The sequence below is a fragment of the Periplaneta americana genome, chromosome 17 (genome assembly GCF_040183065.1).
Source record: "Periplaneta americana isolate PAMFEO1 chromosome 17, P.americana_PAMFEO1_priV1, whole genome shotgun sequence".
Lineage (NCBI taxonomy): Eukaryota > Metazoa > Arthropoda > Insecta > Blattodea > Blattidae > Periplaneta > Periplaneta americana.
Window position 1 is genome coordinate 104,749,469 of NC_091133.1, and position 18,831 is coordinate 104,768,299.

Below are 18,831 nucleotides of genomic sequence, written 5' to 3' on the forward strand. Positions count from 1 at the left end.
TGAGAAGCTTTTGTCATTTAGTCTTCTGTCAAAAAATCTGAAAGTTAGAATTTATAAAACAGTTATATTACCGGTTGTTCTGTATGGTTGTGAAACTTGGACTCTCACTTTGAGAGAGGAACTGAGATTAAGGATGTTTGAGAATAAGGTTCTTAGGAAAATATTTGGGGCTAAGAGGGATGATGTTACAGGAGAATGGAGAAAGTTACACAACGGAGAGCTGCACGCATTGTATTTTTCACCTGACATGATTAGGAACATAAAATCCAGACGTCTGAGATGAGCAGGACAAGTAGCACATATGGGCGAATCCAGAAATGCATATAGAGTGTTAGTTGGGAGGCCGGAGGGAAAAAGACCTTTGGGGAGGCCGAGACGTAGGTGGGGAATATGATATTAAAATGGATTTGAGGGAGGTGTGATATGATGGTAGAGACTGGATTAATCTTGCTCAGGATAGGGACCAATGGAGGGCTTATGTGAGGGCGGCAATGAACCTCCGGGTTCCTTAAAAGCCAGTACGTAAATAAGTATACTGATTGGGGGGGGAGGACATTTTGTTTCCATGATTTTTTTTTTTTTTTTTTTTTTTTTTTTTTTTTTTTTTTTTTTTTTTTTTTTTTTACTCTCTCCAGATCAGTTCTATAGGATTTAAACTACAGTGCTAAGGTGATAAGATAAAAATTTGATGATCACTGTACTACACCATAGCATAGCATATTTTCATTTTATATTTGCCTCTTCTGTAAGATGAAAAAACTGACTTTATTGGTATTTCCAATTTACCACAGACAAAATTTATTATTCCATCTTTTTCAGTAGTATTGACGAGTTTTACCTTCAATCCTGAATGATAATTTGCATTTCATTCATACATTAATTTATTCATAGATTTTTTGCCCTAGGTCAATCTTTCACTGCAAACCCAGCATTCTCCAATCTTTCCAATTTTCTGCCTTCCTCCTAGTCTCCGCATATGATCCACATATCTTACTGTCATCTGTCATCTGATATCTTCTTCTGCCCCGAACTCTTCTCCCTTTCACCATTCCTTCCAGATCATTCTTCAGTATGCAGCTTCTTCTCAGCCAGTGACCTCACCAATTCCTTTTTTTTTTCTTCTTCCTGATCAGTTTCAGCATCATTCTTTCTTCACCCACTCTTTCCAACACAGCTTCATTTCTTATTCTGTCTGTTCATTTCACAGGCTCCATTCTTCTCCATATCCACATTTCAAATGCTTCTAGTTGTTTCTCTTCACTTACGTCATGTTTCTGCCCGCACAATGCCACACTCCACACAAATAATTTCACTAGTCTCCTTCTTACTTCTTTTTCCAAAAGTCCGCGGAAGATCATCCTTTTTCTATTAATATCTCCTGAAAATAACTATATATTGTTATATTTTATCATCATTTATATTTTTATTTCACATTTTAAGTAGCATTCGGCAGTGGTTCACGTACTACAAGGGTACGCTTACCATAGATTGAGAACCGCTGTTATAAAACATATTTGTATGCACATTTTAGTCTTCATGAATGCATATAAATCAGGGCGCTACTGATACGCCGCAAAACAGGGTTCAGCAGCCAAGATATTCTGACAGACTTATGCACTGCACATTTTATCATACTGCACTGTCACTAAGCAGCCTTTTATATGCAAAAAAAGCTCTTAAACGAAGTGGTGCATATCCTTGACGGATTCTGAAACAAGTCCAAAGTTTGATGAATGTGTTATGAATGTACAGGGTGGGCAAAATGAAACTGGCCCGGAAAATCTGTAATATTTATATTTAGGCCTATATATTTACAGTTATAAGTAGGCTTCGTATTCCAGCTACCTAAAGACTGAAGTTAAAGACACATTGGGTATATAGTACGCAGAACACAGGTAATGCAACGGATAAGGATATAAACAAACAGGTCGTCGCTGCGTGTTCGTGGAGTACAGTCAACTCCCGACATTATGAAGCTATACAAGTAAACACATGCTTGAGCCGTGATGTTCATTTTCGTCGTGATCTTTGCAGTGAATAATAACGTGCATTCGTAAGTTACGGAACTTGAACATATGCGGACGTCACTTGAAATGATTTTATACTGCAAGAAATTCTTTCAATAGTACATGACTTATCGGTGCATGATGTAGTACAATATATTCCTATTGTGTGATATTTTTTCGTGTTTCATTAGGATATTGCATAATATGTCGCTCATCACTGAAAACTCACTAATTTTCTATGTATTTTTCTAGAAATTCTCTACAATGTAGGTTATTTAATTATTGTGACTTAAATTGTCACACAGAGTTCGTGTGCACTCAATGTTGGTTGCTTGACGGTTGTCAGCTCACTTTGAGGTCTGTGGATATAGAGGGGAAAAATTGGATCGGTGTCTGGCAGAGTACCCGGGTAGCTCAGCTGGTAGAGGGTTGGTACGTTTAACCAAAGGTGCCGAGTTCTATGCCCGGCCCCGGAAAGATCTTTACCTCGAAATTATTCAAATCAACTTTACAGGGATTTATACCAGAAAGCTTGATTTGCATAAGACACGTCACTGTACGTTACATAATACCACAATTTAAGTCACACAGAGTTAGTGTGCACTCAATGTTGGTTGCTTGATGGTTGTCAGCTCACTTTGAGGTTTGTGGATATAGAGGGAAAAATTGGATCGGTGTCTGGCAGAGTTGGTAGAGCGTTGGTACGTTTAACCAAAGGTCCCGGGTTCTATGCCCGGCCCCGGAACGATTTTTCCCTCGAAATTGTTCAAATCAACTTTACAGGGAGTTATACCTGAAAGTTGATTTGCGAAACACATTTCTAGAAACAAATTCAAGTTCCTGGCTTCTAGTCTAATATAGAAGTGTTATTCTTGTTTTTACCGACACCAACCTTCTTATGTCCGGCAATATTATGTTTCCTGCAGCATGACGTAGCATAGCACGCTTATTATCACCTGATAATCTTGATATTAGCCTTGGTTGTAAAAGTAAGTGGAGGCTCGTAATATTTCTAAACGTTTTTACTGCCGGTATTTTAATCTTTTACGTTTAACCCAATTTTAGCATTCACCTTTAATATTGATTAATGTCTACTCTACTTATAACTAAGGTTAATATATTAGAAATTGCAGGTATCTGATGTTGTTGCAAGTGCGACGAAAACGTTAATAGAAATCATAAAATATGTAATATCCCTATAAAAGGATTTATTCCTTAAATATCTTATGATAAGTCATCCTGAAATCATAAACATTCATTGATATTATCCAGAGACTTACCTGAAACTCCCTCAAAATGAATTGTAAAAAAATGAAATAAAAAATTAATTTAAGTTTTATTTCTGCCTTACACATGTAGTACGTTACCATTTCATTTGGTAGAGGTGAGCGTACACACCTTGTATAGTAACTAATGGACTCGTCCTAACAGCCGCCAGGACTATAGTGAGGATCATGTAAGGGTAATTCCTAATTTGGCCGTCTCGTCAGTGTTGCCAACTAATACTAGATATCATCAAAAGAGGATAAAATCACACAATTACATGTACTGCAATAATAATAATAATAATAATAATAATAATAATAATAATAATAATAATATAGTATTAACAATAACGATATCTTACTTATTTACCACATCTCATCTTTATGTTGGAGAGGTATTTTCTAGAACGTTCAATAATTTGTGAAAGAGTATATTTTTCTTCTGGACCTCTCGCACATTATGTTAGTAGTTAGTAGATTAATGTATGATATAATATTAAAATGTATTTTGTCTGACAATATGAAATTCATTGCTTTGATTAAAGAGTTTACGAATCACGAGACCTAACCTAAAAATGTATTTTGTTTGATCGCGTGAAATGATTAGTATGAATTCCGAAAACGAATGCCACTTTGAAATGTATGCTTTAGAATGTTTACTCCATTATTGTAATAAAAGTCTGAACACGAAAGAAATTAATTACAGTGTGAAATGGTATTTCTATCGAATATTCAAGGGCATGTATCATACGAAATATGTTATATTTATTTACACTTAGCCTACCTGACTCTAATCTTGAAATTGTAACCACAACACGAAGCAACACATACAATAACTATTATGTATTAATATTAATACTGCAATTAATTAATTATTAGTATGTTCAAATTTCACTAGCTTCTAGTAATGGGCTCAGAAATCTAGAACTATTTGAATTTTCAGAATTTAAACTAGTGACGAATTGTGTCACTGCTGCCAACATAACAGTTATAAAATCACTACCAGTTGTAATATTTCTCAGTACCGAAATTAGAAACGAAGTTGTCAAAAGAAAATTCAACCTGCAAACTAGAAAATCACCATAATCTACTAGCTTATGTAGTAATGGGGGGAAAATGGTTAGGTTTCACCCATAAGGTATTAAGTAAGCTGACCCGGACTATAGCAAGTGGCGACAATAGTAGCAAAAAGAAAGTTAGCCTCCCCCTGCCTTTAGCGAGTTCTGGATCCTCCACTGCCGGGAATCGAATGTAGATCCTTCGGGCCTCTTATATAATCGAGAGGAATTTTACCTTCCCATGCTCCACAATGTGATAGAAGCGTACTGTATGCTTATCTTGAGTGAGGCTTACGTAATAACCAACTTGGGCAAACAAGCATCATTTCAGTACATATTTACTACGATATCTTGATATCTTTGTAAAAACGTCAACATCGTAGCAATTCAAGCTGCTCTCTTCTCTCTTGTAATTCAATCACGACCCCAGCAAACTGCAGTTCTGTGAATAAAAATGCCATTCACTGAAACGTGTGCTTGAAGTGAACCCCCGTAACACATTCTTTGTCCTGTTATTACGGAAATTTACTACATTTAATTTATTTTCATCTGTTCTAATGCAGATATGAAGTGACCATCTTACCTAGCTCTGAAATAATTACCAACCGAAAATTCTACAGTTTATTTATTTTAAGTCAAATTATACACATTAAAGGAACGCGCTCACTTATCGGAACGGATTCGTTCGGCGCTTTACGAATTGTATTATAGTATCGCTCACTTGTTTGCATTTCCGAATTGATATTCTAAATAGTGTTGTTACTGTATTTGCCGCTTGAGCAAGCGCATTTTTCATTGTAATGTTCTGGACTAAATTTGAAGATAAAACGAGTAGATGTGAGGAGGATGTATTTTTAATTGCGTTAGCTTCGCAAGGCGAAAAAACATGTAAACTTTGCGTCTTCCATTCCACTTATGCTTTCAATATAAAAGAAAATTAATCATTTAATGATACGTACAACTGATTCTTTTTGTAACAGTGTGTCCATCTGTTTGTTCTGATATATTAGCATCGAAAAATTCTGTATTTTCAGACATACATACATACATACATACATACATACATACATACATACATACATACATACATACATACATACATACATACATACATACATACATACATACATACATACATAGAGGGGAAGAGAAGGCCTGATGGCCTTATCTCTACCAGGTTAAATAAATAAATAATATAGATATATAATATATTACTTGAAGCAAGTAGAGCGATCGGTTTGGAAGTAAATCCCGAAAAGACAAAGTATATGATTATGTCTCGTGACCAGAATATTGTACGAAATGGAAATATAAAAATTGGAGATTTATCCTTCGAAGAGGTGGAAAAATTCAAATATCTTGGAGCAACAGTAACAAATATAAATGACACTCGGGAGGAAATTAAACGCAGAATAAATATGGGAAATGCGTGTTATTATTCGGTTGAGAAGCTCTTATCATCCAGTCTGCTGTCCAAAAATCTGAAAGTTAGAATTTATAAAACAGTTATATTACCGGTTGTTCTGTATGGTTGTGAAACTTGGACTCTCACTCTGAGAGAGGAACATAGGTTCAGGGTGTTTGAGAATAAGGTGCTTAGGAAAATATTTGGGGCTAAGCGGGATGAAGTTACAGGAGAATGGAGAAAGTTACACAACACAGAACTGCACGCATTGTATTCTTCACCTGACATAATTAGGAACATTAAATCCAGACGTTTGAGATGGGCAGGGCATGTAGCACGTATGGGCGAATCCAGAAATGCATGTAGAGTGTTAGTTGGGAGACCGGAGGGAAAAAGACCTTTAGGGAGGCCGAGACGTAGATGGGAGGATAATATTAAAATGGATTTGAGGGAGGTGGGGTATGATGATAGAGACTGGATTAATCTTGCACAGGATAGGGACCGCTGGCGGGCTTATGTGAGGGCTGCAATGAACCTTCGGGTTCCTTAAAAGCCATTTTTAAGTAAGTAAATATAGTATAATGTTATATATAATACAATATATAATGTAATATATAGTATAATATTATAATGTATAATATATTATGTTATATTTTGTTTGTTTCTTTACTTGTTTACTTACTTGTTTAATTATTTATGGGCACATACCAAATAAGGAAACCTTAACCCTTACGTCACTGTTACTCTGGAAGTAAGACAGAAATTATGACAAAGAAACTTTAATGTTATCTTTAAAAAATAACACAATAAAAATGGTGATATTATATACTGGAGAAGAATTACAACTCAAATAGGAAAAATTTGTTTATTGACGTTAATAGGAACAGCTTATCCAATTAACGCCACCTATTTTCTAGTAACGTATACACTTATAATATTATTAATGAATTACTTTTCCTAAGCAACACAAATTGAACTTAGCAACTAAATTTTAGTGTATGTTAATAAAAAGTACAAAATCACTAAAGAAATATTCTTGATCTGAAGCTGAAACACCAGATGGATGAAGAAAATATGTTTTCCGGTAACTTCTTACATTCAAAAAAGCAGACAACGAGAGGCAGTAGAAAGTTATAAACATAAAAGCATTAACCCTAGTTAAATATGAATGTTTTCCATAGGTAAAACAAAAAAATAAGAGTTTGATAAATAGTTGAACCAATATCATCACCGCACATTCTGGACATTTGTAAGTTGGAAGGTTAGTGTTTTTCCTTATGCTTCCACACTTACCATGTAAATACCTCATACAGTATGAATATAAAAGCAATGAAAATACTATTAAAAAGCTGAAGACTATCGTTAAACAAATGACCTTTAACGCCACGTGGCGTTAAAGCGCTACTGAGTGCTTGATAACATTACACGCCTGCAAATCAAGATTTTCAGGTATAACTCCCTGTAAAGTTGATTTGAATAATTTCGAGGGAAAAATTGTTCCGGAGCCGGGTATCGAACCCGGGACCTTTGGTTTAACGTACCAACGCTCTACCACTGAGCTACTCGGGAACTCTAACCGACACCGATCCAATTTTTCCCTCTATATCCACAGACCTCAAAGTGGGCTGACAACCGTCAAGCAACCAACTTCGAGTGCACACTAACTCCGTGTGACTTAAATTGTGGTTTTCTGTTAACGAACAGTGACGTGTATTATGCAAATCAAGATTTTCAGGTATAACTCCCTGTAAAGTTGATTTGAATAATTTCGAGGGAAAAATTGTTCCGGAGCCGGGTATCGAACCCGGGACCTTTGGTTTAACGTACCAACGCTCTACCACTGAGCTAGTCGGGAACTCTAACCGACACCGATCCAATTTTTCCCTCTATATCCACAGACCTCAAATTGGGCTGACAACCGTCAAGCAACCAACTTCGAGTGCACACTAACTCCGTGTGACTTAAATTGTGGTTTTCTGTTAACGAACAGTGACGTGTATTATGCAAATCAAGATTTTCAGGTATAACTCCCTGTAAAGTTGATTTGAATAATTTCGAGGGAAAAATTGTTCCGGAGCCGGGTATCGAACCCGGGACCTTTGGTTTAACGTACCAACGCTCTACCACTGAGCTACTCGGGAACTCTAACCGACACCGATCCAATTTTTCCCTCTATATCCACAGACCTCAAAGTGGGCCGACAACCGTCAAGCAACCAACTTCGAGTGCACACTAACTCCGTGTGACTTAAATTGTGGTTTTCTGTTAACGAACAGTGACGTGTATTATGCAAATCAAGATTTTCAGGTATAACTCCCTGTAAAGTTGATTTGAATAATTTCGAGGGAAAAATTATTCATTACACGCCTGTTTCTCTAACATTTTCAAATTTTATAGATAGTAAATATTTTCCCTGCATAGAAGAGTGCTTAAGGATCGCGAAAATATATAGTTTAATATAGTTATTAGGCTATTAGCTCAACACACAAAATAAAATATTGCCTTTTATCTCGAAATAAGAACAGCCTTTCACTATCAACACACAATAGCAAAATGGTGCAATATTATGTCACTCGTAAATGTCAGCGAACAGCTAGTAATTCATTTCATCACTACATGACAAGCGAATGCAGGCTACAGTAGTGCACTACCGAAATCAGGTGTCGTTAACAAGAATTAATAGGGTGGCGTTAAAGATATGCATGACGTTATTTGTCTTGGGGACCTTATTTGTTACTGAACGTAACAGGCAAAGCTCAATTGTATTACAATGTTCAAGACTGACAAAATAATTTATAAAACATAAACAAGGAAAAGGAAACATACTCTTATTAAAAACTGAAACAAAATAGAGAAAAGAGAAAGGATAAAAAACAGAGAGATTGAAATAAGGTGTGAAAGTAGCTTCAAATTAACTAACAACAATATTCTGTGAAATATGATAACAAATAATTCTGTATTTAGAAAAATTCATTTTGGAAATATCAACATTCGGATGAGGATGTAATTTGGAAAACTGGGGAATTTTTGTGTGATTCAGTATTTGCCCTTGGTATGAAAAATAAATTTCGAAATTTTGTATTATGCTTTGGTGCATATAACGTTATATCTATACTAATAATAAATCTGTAGCCCAAATTTTTCTGGTAATTTTCGATTTTCCAAAAATAATTGGTCCTAACATATATAATTAACCACCCTGAAACCGAAAATCGCATTTTTGAAATTTTTGTTTATATGTCTGTCTGTATGTTTGTTACCTTTTCACGCGATAATGGCTGAACCGATTTATATGAAAATTGGAATATAAATTAAGTTCGTTGTAACTTAGATTTTAGGATATATGATATTCAAAATACTTTATTTAAAAAGGGGGTTATAAGGAGGCCTGAATTAAATAAATGGAAATATCTCGCTTATTATTGATTTTTGTGAAAAATGTTACATAACAAACGTTTCTTTAAAACTGATTTCCGATCAGTTTTATTCTTCACAAAATTTTGATAGGACTGATATTTAATGAGATAAATGAGTTTTGAAATTAAAATAACGCCATCTAAGACGGTGCAATGAATTAAGAACAAATGACTTCGTCTGTAAGGGGCCTTGGACAACAACAATCGAAACGGGGGCCTTGGACATCAACAATCGAAAGCTATTAAACATAGCCTACAGAGAATGTTTCTGTGTTTGTATGAAGTAATATCAGAAGCTAAATTAACCGATTTGTATAATTAATTATTATTTCACCATTGGAAAGTGTAGTTTCTCTAGATGGACATAATGTTATAATGTTATTACAGTAACGTCTGAGTAAATCGAGGACAGGTAAGATTAAAATAGCTTCTTATGCACAGAAAATTTGATAGGCTATTTTGCACATTCGTTTTCTGTATTTCTTAAAATAATATTTATGTACACTCATTTTAATCTCAGAGAATTAACGAACAACGAGATTGTATTGATTTAGTATGCAGTAATAGTACGTTAGCTTAGCAATCCATTATTTTATAATTAAAATTTTAACTATGCTCAATTGAGTCGTGTTAAAATACATAAAATATATGCAATAAATGCAATGCAAAAAAAAATTGGGTAATGAGCGAAGCAGATTATCTTGCGCTGTTGTAAAAGTTATTGTTCAAACGTCCTATTTTAATTATGTAATTAATATATATTTATTTCTAACAGGTGCAGCGGAGCGCACGGGTACGGCTAGTAATAAAATAAACCAACACATTCCAACTTATCGTTAATAATTTTATAAATAAAGTTTAAAGATTGACAATTTCGCCTAATTTACAAACTAGTAAAATGTAAATGTTGAAGCATTGTAGCATGAATTTCATAAGTAGGATAATTATTATAAAGTCTACAATATAATCATTCATTTATTTATTTAATTTATCTATTTAATTTACTTATTTAATTCGCTTATTTAATTAATTAATTCAATTAATTTATTTTATTTATTTATTTAATTTATGTATTTAATTTATTTATTCAATTAATTAATATATTTAATTTACTTATTTAATTAATTTATGTATTTATTTATTTAATTTATTGATTTTATTTATTTATTTATGTATTTTATTTATGTATTTATTTTATTTATGTATTTATTTTATTTATTTATTTAGGCCTATTTATTTAGTTTATTTATTTGTTTTTATTAATTAACTAATTTATTTAATTTATTTGTTTAATTTATGTTATTTATTTTATTTTACTTTATTTTATTTATTTATTTTATTTTTATTTATTTTATTTTATTTATTTTACTTTATTTATTTATTTATTTATTTATTTATTTATTTATTTATTTATTCATTTATTCATTTATTCATTTATTCATTTATTCATTTATTCATTTATTCATTTATTCATTTATTCATTCATTCATTCATTCATTCATTCATTCATTTATTGTTATAGAACGACAAGGTGTTACTATGGTCATTGTCTAATAAGTGTAACAACAACAAATAACAAATATTAAATTATTTACAGAGAAACCTCGCATGTACTGTACATTAAAAGAGTATAAAAATGTTAAAATACCTCAATTGTGTTCAGTATTTATTGTTACATACAATACAGAATAAACACATATTACTGATGTAGAGCGCACTCGTTTGAGCGAGCTCGTGTTCGGGAGTGATTCCTATAAATAACTATTTTGTACTGAATGGAACATAACAGAGTTCAATACAGCTACAAAACCGATGCAATTATCACAAAGCAGGAATGTATTATGAAGATAAAAGTAGAGAATCAAGTCAAGAACAGAATATAAGTTCGAATGAATAAATAGTATATTGAAATTAAGAGAAATAAAAAAGGAAAAAGGGACATGAATACTAATAATTGCTTAATTTTTTTCTTAAATTTATTAAAATCTAAATAACCTAGGTCAGGATTTATTATCAAAGTAGAGTTGTATAACCTTGGCCTGTAACTCTGGCTATGATTTATTCCAGTAGATGTGTAACATTTAGATTCATCTAAAGGATAAACTTGTTGTTCTGTATATTTCAAACGATTTTTATTATAATATCTTAATAAAGTATATGTATATATTTGTTAAATTTAGTAAACATTAAAATCAGAATAAATAACATTTTTTGGATAATCAATTAACTTGTTTAAGACAATTTTTAATTATTTGCTTTTGAAGCAATATGAGTTGAGAAAGTGTAAATTTTGTTGCTCCTACCCATCCGACTATACCATACTGGATGACAGATTGAACCAAACCGAAATAAATTAATCGTAGAATCTTTGTAGGGATGTAAGAGCGACAAATTATAAATTTATAATTTTTTTACGAAATTTGTTACATAAAGAATAAATACGTTTATCCCACCTTAAATGCTGGTAAATAATAATTCCTAAGTACTTCATTTGAGTAGATTCCTTCAGAATAGGACATTTTCAATCATTAAATTGAACAACCAGTATTACTGTGGACAGCACACTTACTCGGGCAGACCATGTTGATTCTGTTTGTAAAAAATTGTCAAGAGTAATATTTCTTCTGCGAAATTTGAAAATGTGTGTTCCGAAGAATTACATTAGAGTTGTCTATTTTTCTTATTTTCATAGTATACTTTCTTATGGACTACTTTTATGGGGTAATAGTTCTCATACTAATAAGGTATTATGTTACAAAAAAAAAGCTATTAGAATTATAACTAATTCATCAATGAAGGCACAGTGCAGACCGTTATTTGAAAATGAAAAAATTATGACTGTAACATCACTGTACTGTATATTTATCAAGCCCTAAATTCGTCAAAGAAAATTCACATAGGAATGATGTTCATATATACAACACCAGAAACCGTGACCTTTTTGACATATTTAAGTGTAGGCTAACTAAAACAATGAATAATTATTTTATTATGTCTTTAAAAATAGCAAATAAATTTCCGAGATATCTTTTTAATCTGGAAAGGAAGTCTTTTAACAGACTTGTCTCTGGTTGGTTAATCAACAAATCATTTTATGAAATTAATGAGTTTTTTAATGTCAACGTTGTTGAGAGTTTTTGAATTAGTTTTATCGTTTTGTTGTTTACCTTTTATTATTGACTTTGTCAATTGCACTACGTTATGTGCTCTGACTATATAACGCTGAATATACTGAATATGAATTATTACATTTAAGTTACCACAAGATTTTAATTGTTGTAAACCACTTGCATTTAAAGAAAATGTAATCAAAGTAGTCGTAGAAACATTTGGTGAAATAAAGTTGCTATCTAGCCGTTCTTAGTAACATTTATACCATTATTTGCATTTTTGTATACACTAGCTCAGGATGAACCGCTAAAAAATTACAACTGTGTCTTCAGGATATGAATACATAATGCCACTATAGTTTCCTAAATTAACTTTTAACAAATCATTTAAATATATGAAAAATAAAATTTGTCCTAGTACAGTACCTTGTGGCACGCCTAATTTTATATTTTGTATATTACTGAATTTTTATGAATTTTAGCTACCTGAGTTCTATTACTTAAATATGATTTAAATAAATTTAGGACTATTTCATTCTATTTGAAATTATGTAAGATAAAATTATGAAAAGTTTTTCTCCCATCAAGAAAAACACTTAAACGTTTATTTACCTCATCCAACACTTTACAGGCCTACTGCATGTGAAAAAAGACTAATTACGTTAATGAAAATGCAACAGTTTTTCATTAATTTAGAGGCCGAAAACCGTGGTTCTAATTATTACGTTTTTTTAAGACTGTGAACAGTTATTCTGCAACATCAAGTGTTTCTATTTTCAAACCTAAAAGCAACTGTTCTATATGTAGCTAAATAATCCTATGCTAATTAAGTCAGCGTCCCTGAAGAAGTTTAAATTATTTGTTTTGAGAAACAGAAGACACATAAAACTCCATCTCTGATAACAGCAGCAGCTATAAATTTAATTACATCAGATTCAACTCATTTAGATCAAACATGGAGAGCCTCGTGATTTATTCATTGTAAACGTAACCTTGAACGACCACTTGAGTTCGGAGATAAGAGCTATGCCACTCATTCATCGTTAATTACCGTCATTTATTCAATAAAGTTGTTCAGTTTTATCGAAGCCCTACTCAAAAAACACGCGTTGTAATAATTTAGATCACAACTACAAAACGATGTGTTCAGTTTGTTTCAGTCTGCTATTTTACGCTGTATCAGTATAAATATGTTTTCTTTTACATCATCATTATAAAGTTTTTATCGTTAGTCAAAATCGTGCATAATATGCTACAAATTTCCGAGATTCTTTTATGCACTTCACACGCATGTATTGCATACTATTTTTAACGATCGTTAATTTTAATCTATACTAATAATAAATCTGTAGCCAAAATTTTTCTGGTAATTTTCGATTTTCTAAAAATAATTGGTGTTAACATGTATAATTAACCATCCTGACACCGAAAATCGCTTTTTTCTTTTTGTTTGTATGTATGTATGTCTGTCTGTCTGTCTGTCTGTCTGTCTGTCTGTCTGTATGTTTGTTACCTTTTCACGCGATAATGGCTGAACGGATTTCGATGAAAATTGTCATATAAATTAAGTTCGTTGTAACTTAGATTTTAGGCTATATGACATTCAAAATATGTTATTTAAAAGGGGGGTTATAAGGAGGCCTGAATTAAATGAATCTAAATATCTCGCTTATTATTGATTTTCGTGAAAAATGTTACATAACAAAAGTTTCTTTAAAAATGATTTATGATAAGTTTTATTCTTTGAAAAATTTTGATAGCACTGATATTTAATGAGATAAATGAGTTTTAAAATTAAAGTAACTGCCATCTAAGGCGGTGTATTGAAATAAAAAACAAATGACTTCGTCTATAAGGGGCCTTGGACACAACAATCGAAAGCTATGAAAGATAGCCTACAGACAATGTTTCTGTGTTTTATGAAGTAATATCGGAAGCTAAATTAACCGATTTGTATAATTAATTATTATTTCATCATTGGAAAGTGTAGTTTCTCTAGATGGACATAATGCTATAATGTTATTACAGTAACTTGTGAGTGAATTGAGGACAGGTAAGATTAAAATAGCTTCTTATGCACAGAAAACTTGATAGGTTATTCTGTATATTCATTTCCTGTATTTCTGAAAATAATGTTTATGAACATATTCATTTTTATCTCAGAGAATTAACGAGCAACGAGAGTGTGTTAATTTAGTATGCAGTAATAGTACGTTAGCTTAGAAATCCATTATTGTATAATTCAAATTTTAACTATGCTCAATTGAATCGTGTTAAAATACATAAAATACATATGCAATAAATGCAATGAAAAAAACTTGGGTAATGAACCAAGCAGATTATGTTGCGCTGTTGTAAAAGCTGTTCCTCCTGAGATTCAAGAGCTCCCACAACAAATTAAAAACTTTCTAATTCGAGTACATCCGTTATCAACACACTTTTTACATAATATAATATAATATAATATAATATAATATAATATAATATAATATAAACATAATAATAAATCTGTAGCAAAATTTTTCTGTTAATTTTCGCTTTTCCAGAAATAATTGGTAATAACAATTAAGAAACATGTTAAAGGAATTGTCATTGCACCAAATGAGTGGTCTCTGGATCAAAATGATCGCATTTTAATATTTTAAATACAATTTAAATTAAGTAACATATTAAACGGTTTATCCTTCAATCAAACACGAATGTTCCCTGGAACAAATGTCCTATTTTAATTATGTAATTACTTTATATTTATTTCTAACGGGCGCAGCGGAGCGCACGGGTACGGCTAGTTAATTAATAAATAAGTTTTCAATGTTATATTTATTTTAGATAAAGATTTATTTTGTTTATTTTCGATTTATATTTTAAGATGGCTTTGAATTTTGTTGCTGTGATAGTACGTTGTTATGTACGTACAATTTCATTATTGTGTTTTGTCTTTCTGCATAAGTTGTAATTTTCTGCCAGTTTTGATATTAATCGTAGAATTTATGGTAGAAATGATTGTAGATAACGATTGTTCTGATTTGATAGAATGTAGTGTTAAAAAAGAGGCGTGGAATGTAAGTTGTGCTACACTAATACCGGAGAAATCGAAACGAAGGTATGAAGGAGCATAATACATATGATTTCATTTCCCGCACGGCGTGCAGGAAAATTTTATAACAGTATTGTTTTTTCTTTGTTGCTACAGTTAAAAGAATCGTGTGGGAATTTTAAGTTCCGTGCCATGGCAACACTAACAATAGGCCTATGTAACAAAAAACGCACGATCGTCCAAAAAATATTCCATGACAACTAAAACGTCAAGTTAACGTTATGAAACGTTTGCCATGCTATAACCACAGCCTAGTATATACAGTCACGAAGCTTGAGTTGTGGGGGTACTAGGAACAACAGACTATGCCGGTACTATCTCGCATTGTCTGTGATGAGGCGATAGTAGCGATCCTAGTGGTTAGCAACTATTTATGGATGCATATTCCCTACGTATTGAGCTTCGTGACTGCATATACTAGACTGTGCTATAACGTTCAAGACAATATTGCTGTTACAGCAATCTCTTTCTTCATAGACCTTGATATCATTACAAAGTTGATGTTATTTCTTTATTAATTTTTATAATGCTTTAGTACAAAAAATAGCGTATGAAACACATTTATAATGTTATACAGTTATTGCATTCGTCAAAATTAGGATAATATTATAAATTTGTTTTAATATATATATTTATTAAGCCTTAAAGTAATTGTTCCATATTTATTCTATTATGGTACTTTTTATCTCTCACAACTTGTAGCGGTTATAGGAAGAAAACAAAATGTTATTTTTGGGGCATTTATTGGACTTAACAAGATTGGATGGAGTGATGTAATTTATTTATTTATTTACTTATTCATTTATTTATTCATTCATTCATTTATTTATTAATTTATTTATTTATTCATTTATTCATTCATTCATTTATTCATTCATTTATTCATTCATTCATTCATTCATTTATTCATTCATTCACTCATTTATTCATTCACTAAATTATTCATTCACTCATTTATTCATTCACTCATTTATTCATTCAATCATTAATTAATTCATTCATTCATTTATTCATTCACTCATTTATTAATTCATTTATTTATTCATTCATTCATTTATTCATTTATTTATTTATTTATTCATTTATTCATTCATTTATTCATTCATTCATTTATTCATTCATTTATTCATTTATTCACTCATTTATTCATTCACTAAATTATTCATTCACTCATTTATTCATTCACTCATTTATTCATTCAATCATTTATTCATTCAATCATTAATTCATTCATTCATTCATTTATTCATTCACTCATTTATTAATTCATTCATTTATTCATTCATACATTCACTCATTCATTTATTCATTCATACATTCACTCGTTCATTCATTCATGTATTCATTCATTCATTGATTTATTTATTTATTTATTCATTCATTTGTTTATTATTTGTTTATTATTTATTTATTTAATTATTTATGATAATTAAATAAATAGATAATTAAATACGATGACAAGTGAAGATCGGAGAAGTGAGAGTGGGATTGATTATTTCTTGTGACGTTGGTAGAGGAGACTGATGCTGTTGACTGAACACGAAGACAGGTAGACAATGCGTGTGCATTGTGTGCGACTGAAATGATGACGAAAAAAAGTGTATCATGTAAACACTACTAAGAGAGAAGTTCACTATTACACTGAAAAAAATATTAAACATATTTAATAAGTTGCACTGAACAATTATTTATTTAATTATCTATTTATTTAATTATTTATTTAATTATCTATTATTTAATTATTTATTTAATTATCTATTTATTTAATTATTTATTTAATTATCTATTTATTTAATTATTTATTTAATTATATATTTATTTAATTATCTGTTTATTTAATTATTTATTTAATTATCTGTTTATTTAATTATTTATTTAATTATTTATTTAATTATCTATTTAATTAATTATCTATTTATTTAATTATCTATTTATTTAATTATCTATTTATTTAATTATCTATTTATTTAATTATCTATTTATTTAATTATCTATTTATTTAATTATCTATTTATTTAATTATCTATTTATTTAATTATTTAATTGTCTATTTATTTAATTATTTATTTAATTATCTATTTATTTAATTATTTATTTAATTATCTATTTATTTAATTATTTATTTAATTATCTATTTATTGATTTAATTATCTATTTATTTCTTTCTTTCTTTCTCTCTCTCTCTCTCTTTCTTTCTTTCTTTCTTTCTTTGTTTATTTCTTTTTCTTTATTTCTTTATTTATTTCTTTCCTTATTTATTTCTTTGTTTATTTCTTTCTTTCTTTCTTTTTTATTTCTTTCCTTATTTCTTTCTTTATTTCTTTATTTCTTTATTTCTTTATTTCTTTATTTCTTTATTTCTTTCTTTATTTCTTTGTTTATTTCTTTCTTTGTTTCTTTCTTTATTTCTTTCTTTATTTCTTTATTTCTTTTTTTATTTATTTATTTATTTATTTATTTATTTATTTAACTGGACTGGACTGGCGGAGAGACAGATAAAACTATTAAGGAGAAATTATATGTTTGCAATATTGTTGACGATATTTGCAATTATCAATTACTCATACGTTGGAGGAAGAACGTCAACCGAATAGATCCAGATCGCCTCCCCGTCTTGACTTTTCATTATCGACCCAGAGGCAGGCGAGTTTTGGGAAGACGAAGAAGAATATGATGAAATCAGAAACAAAGACTAAGGTCCTGGTTCATGATGATGATGATGATGATGATGATGTTGACGATTGTATATTCATGTAAACCATTATTTCAAAAGTATCAAATACTGTTACTTTCTTGCAAATACACAAATATTTTTCCTACTGATGTCCTGCAAGGATAAACAAGGTAAATTTTAAAGAAATAAGGGCTCGATATCCCCATTATAATTACAGAAGACGGTAATCAATGGTAAGATTTCATAACAAGTGCCAACAGACAAGGCGACTGTATTATTCCTTTGAGAAACCAAGTAACTATTTCTTAATGTGTATAAAGGAGTTAAAATAAACTGCCAAAATTGCGGTAACAACAGGTAGGTAGGTGAGTATTTCAGAGCTAAGTAAGATGATCATTCCGCATCTACATTGTAATAAATTAAAATAAATTAAATGAACTACAAATTTACCGTCTCAATAAGATAAAGAAAATATTAGGAGACATCACTTTTTAACATAATTTTTCTGCCGATCTGGAGTTGCGCTCGGGCGTAGGTTCTATTCCCGCTTGAGCTGATTACCTGATTGGGGTTTTTTCCTAGGTTTTCCCCAACCGTAAGGCTAATGTCAGGTAATCTATGCCGAATCCTAAACCTCGTCTCGCCACATACCATCTCGCTAACACGAATCTCATCAACGCCAAATAACCTCGGAGTTGATAGAGCGTCGTTAAATAACCAATTGAGAAAGAAACAGATAATTTACAGTGCGTGAAATTTTTATTAATATAAGTGCAGTTTGTTGGAGATCGTGAAAAGGC

General features: G+C 30.9%; 1 long non-coding RNA gene across 1 annotated transcript in view; it reads left to right on the top strand.

Moving 5' to 3' along the window:
* Positions 1–18,831, top strand: part of LOC138693139 (uncharacterized) — a 399,597-nt gene that overhangs the window by 102,511 nt on the left and 278,255 nt on the right. The window lies entirely within an intron of this gene.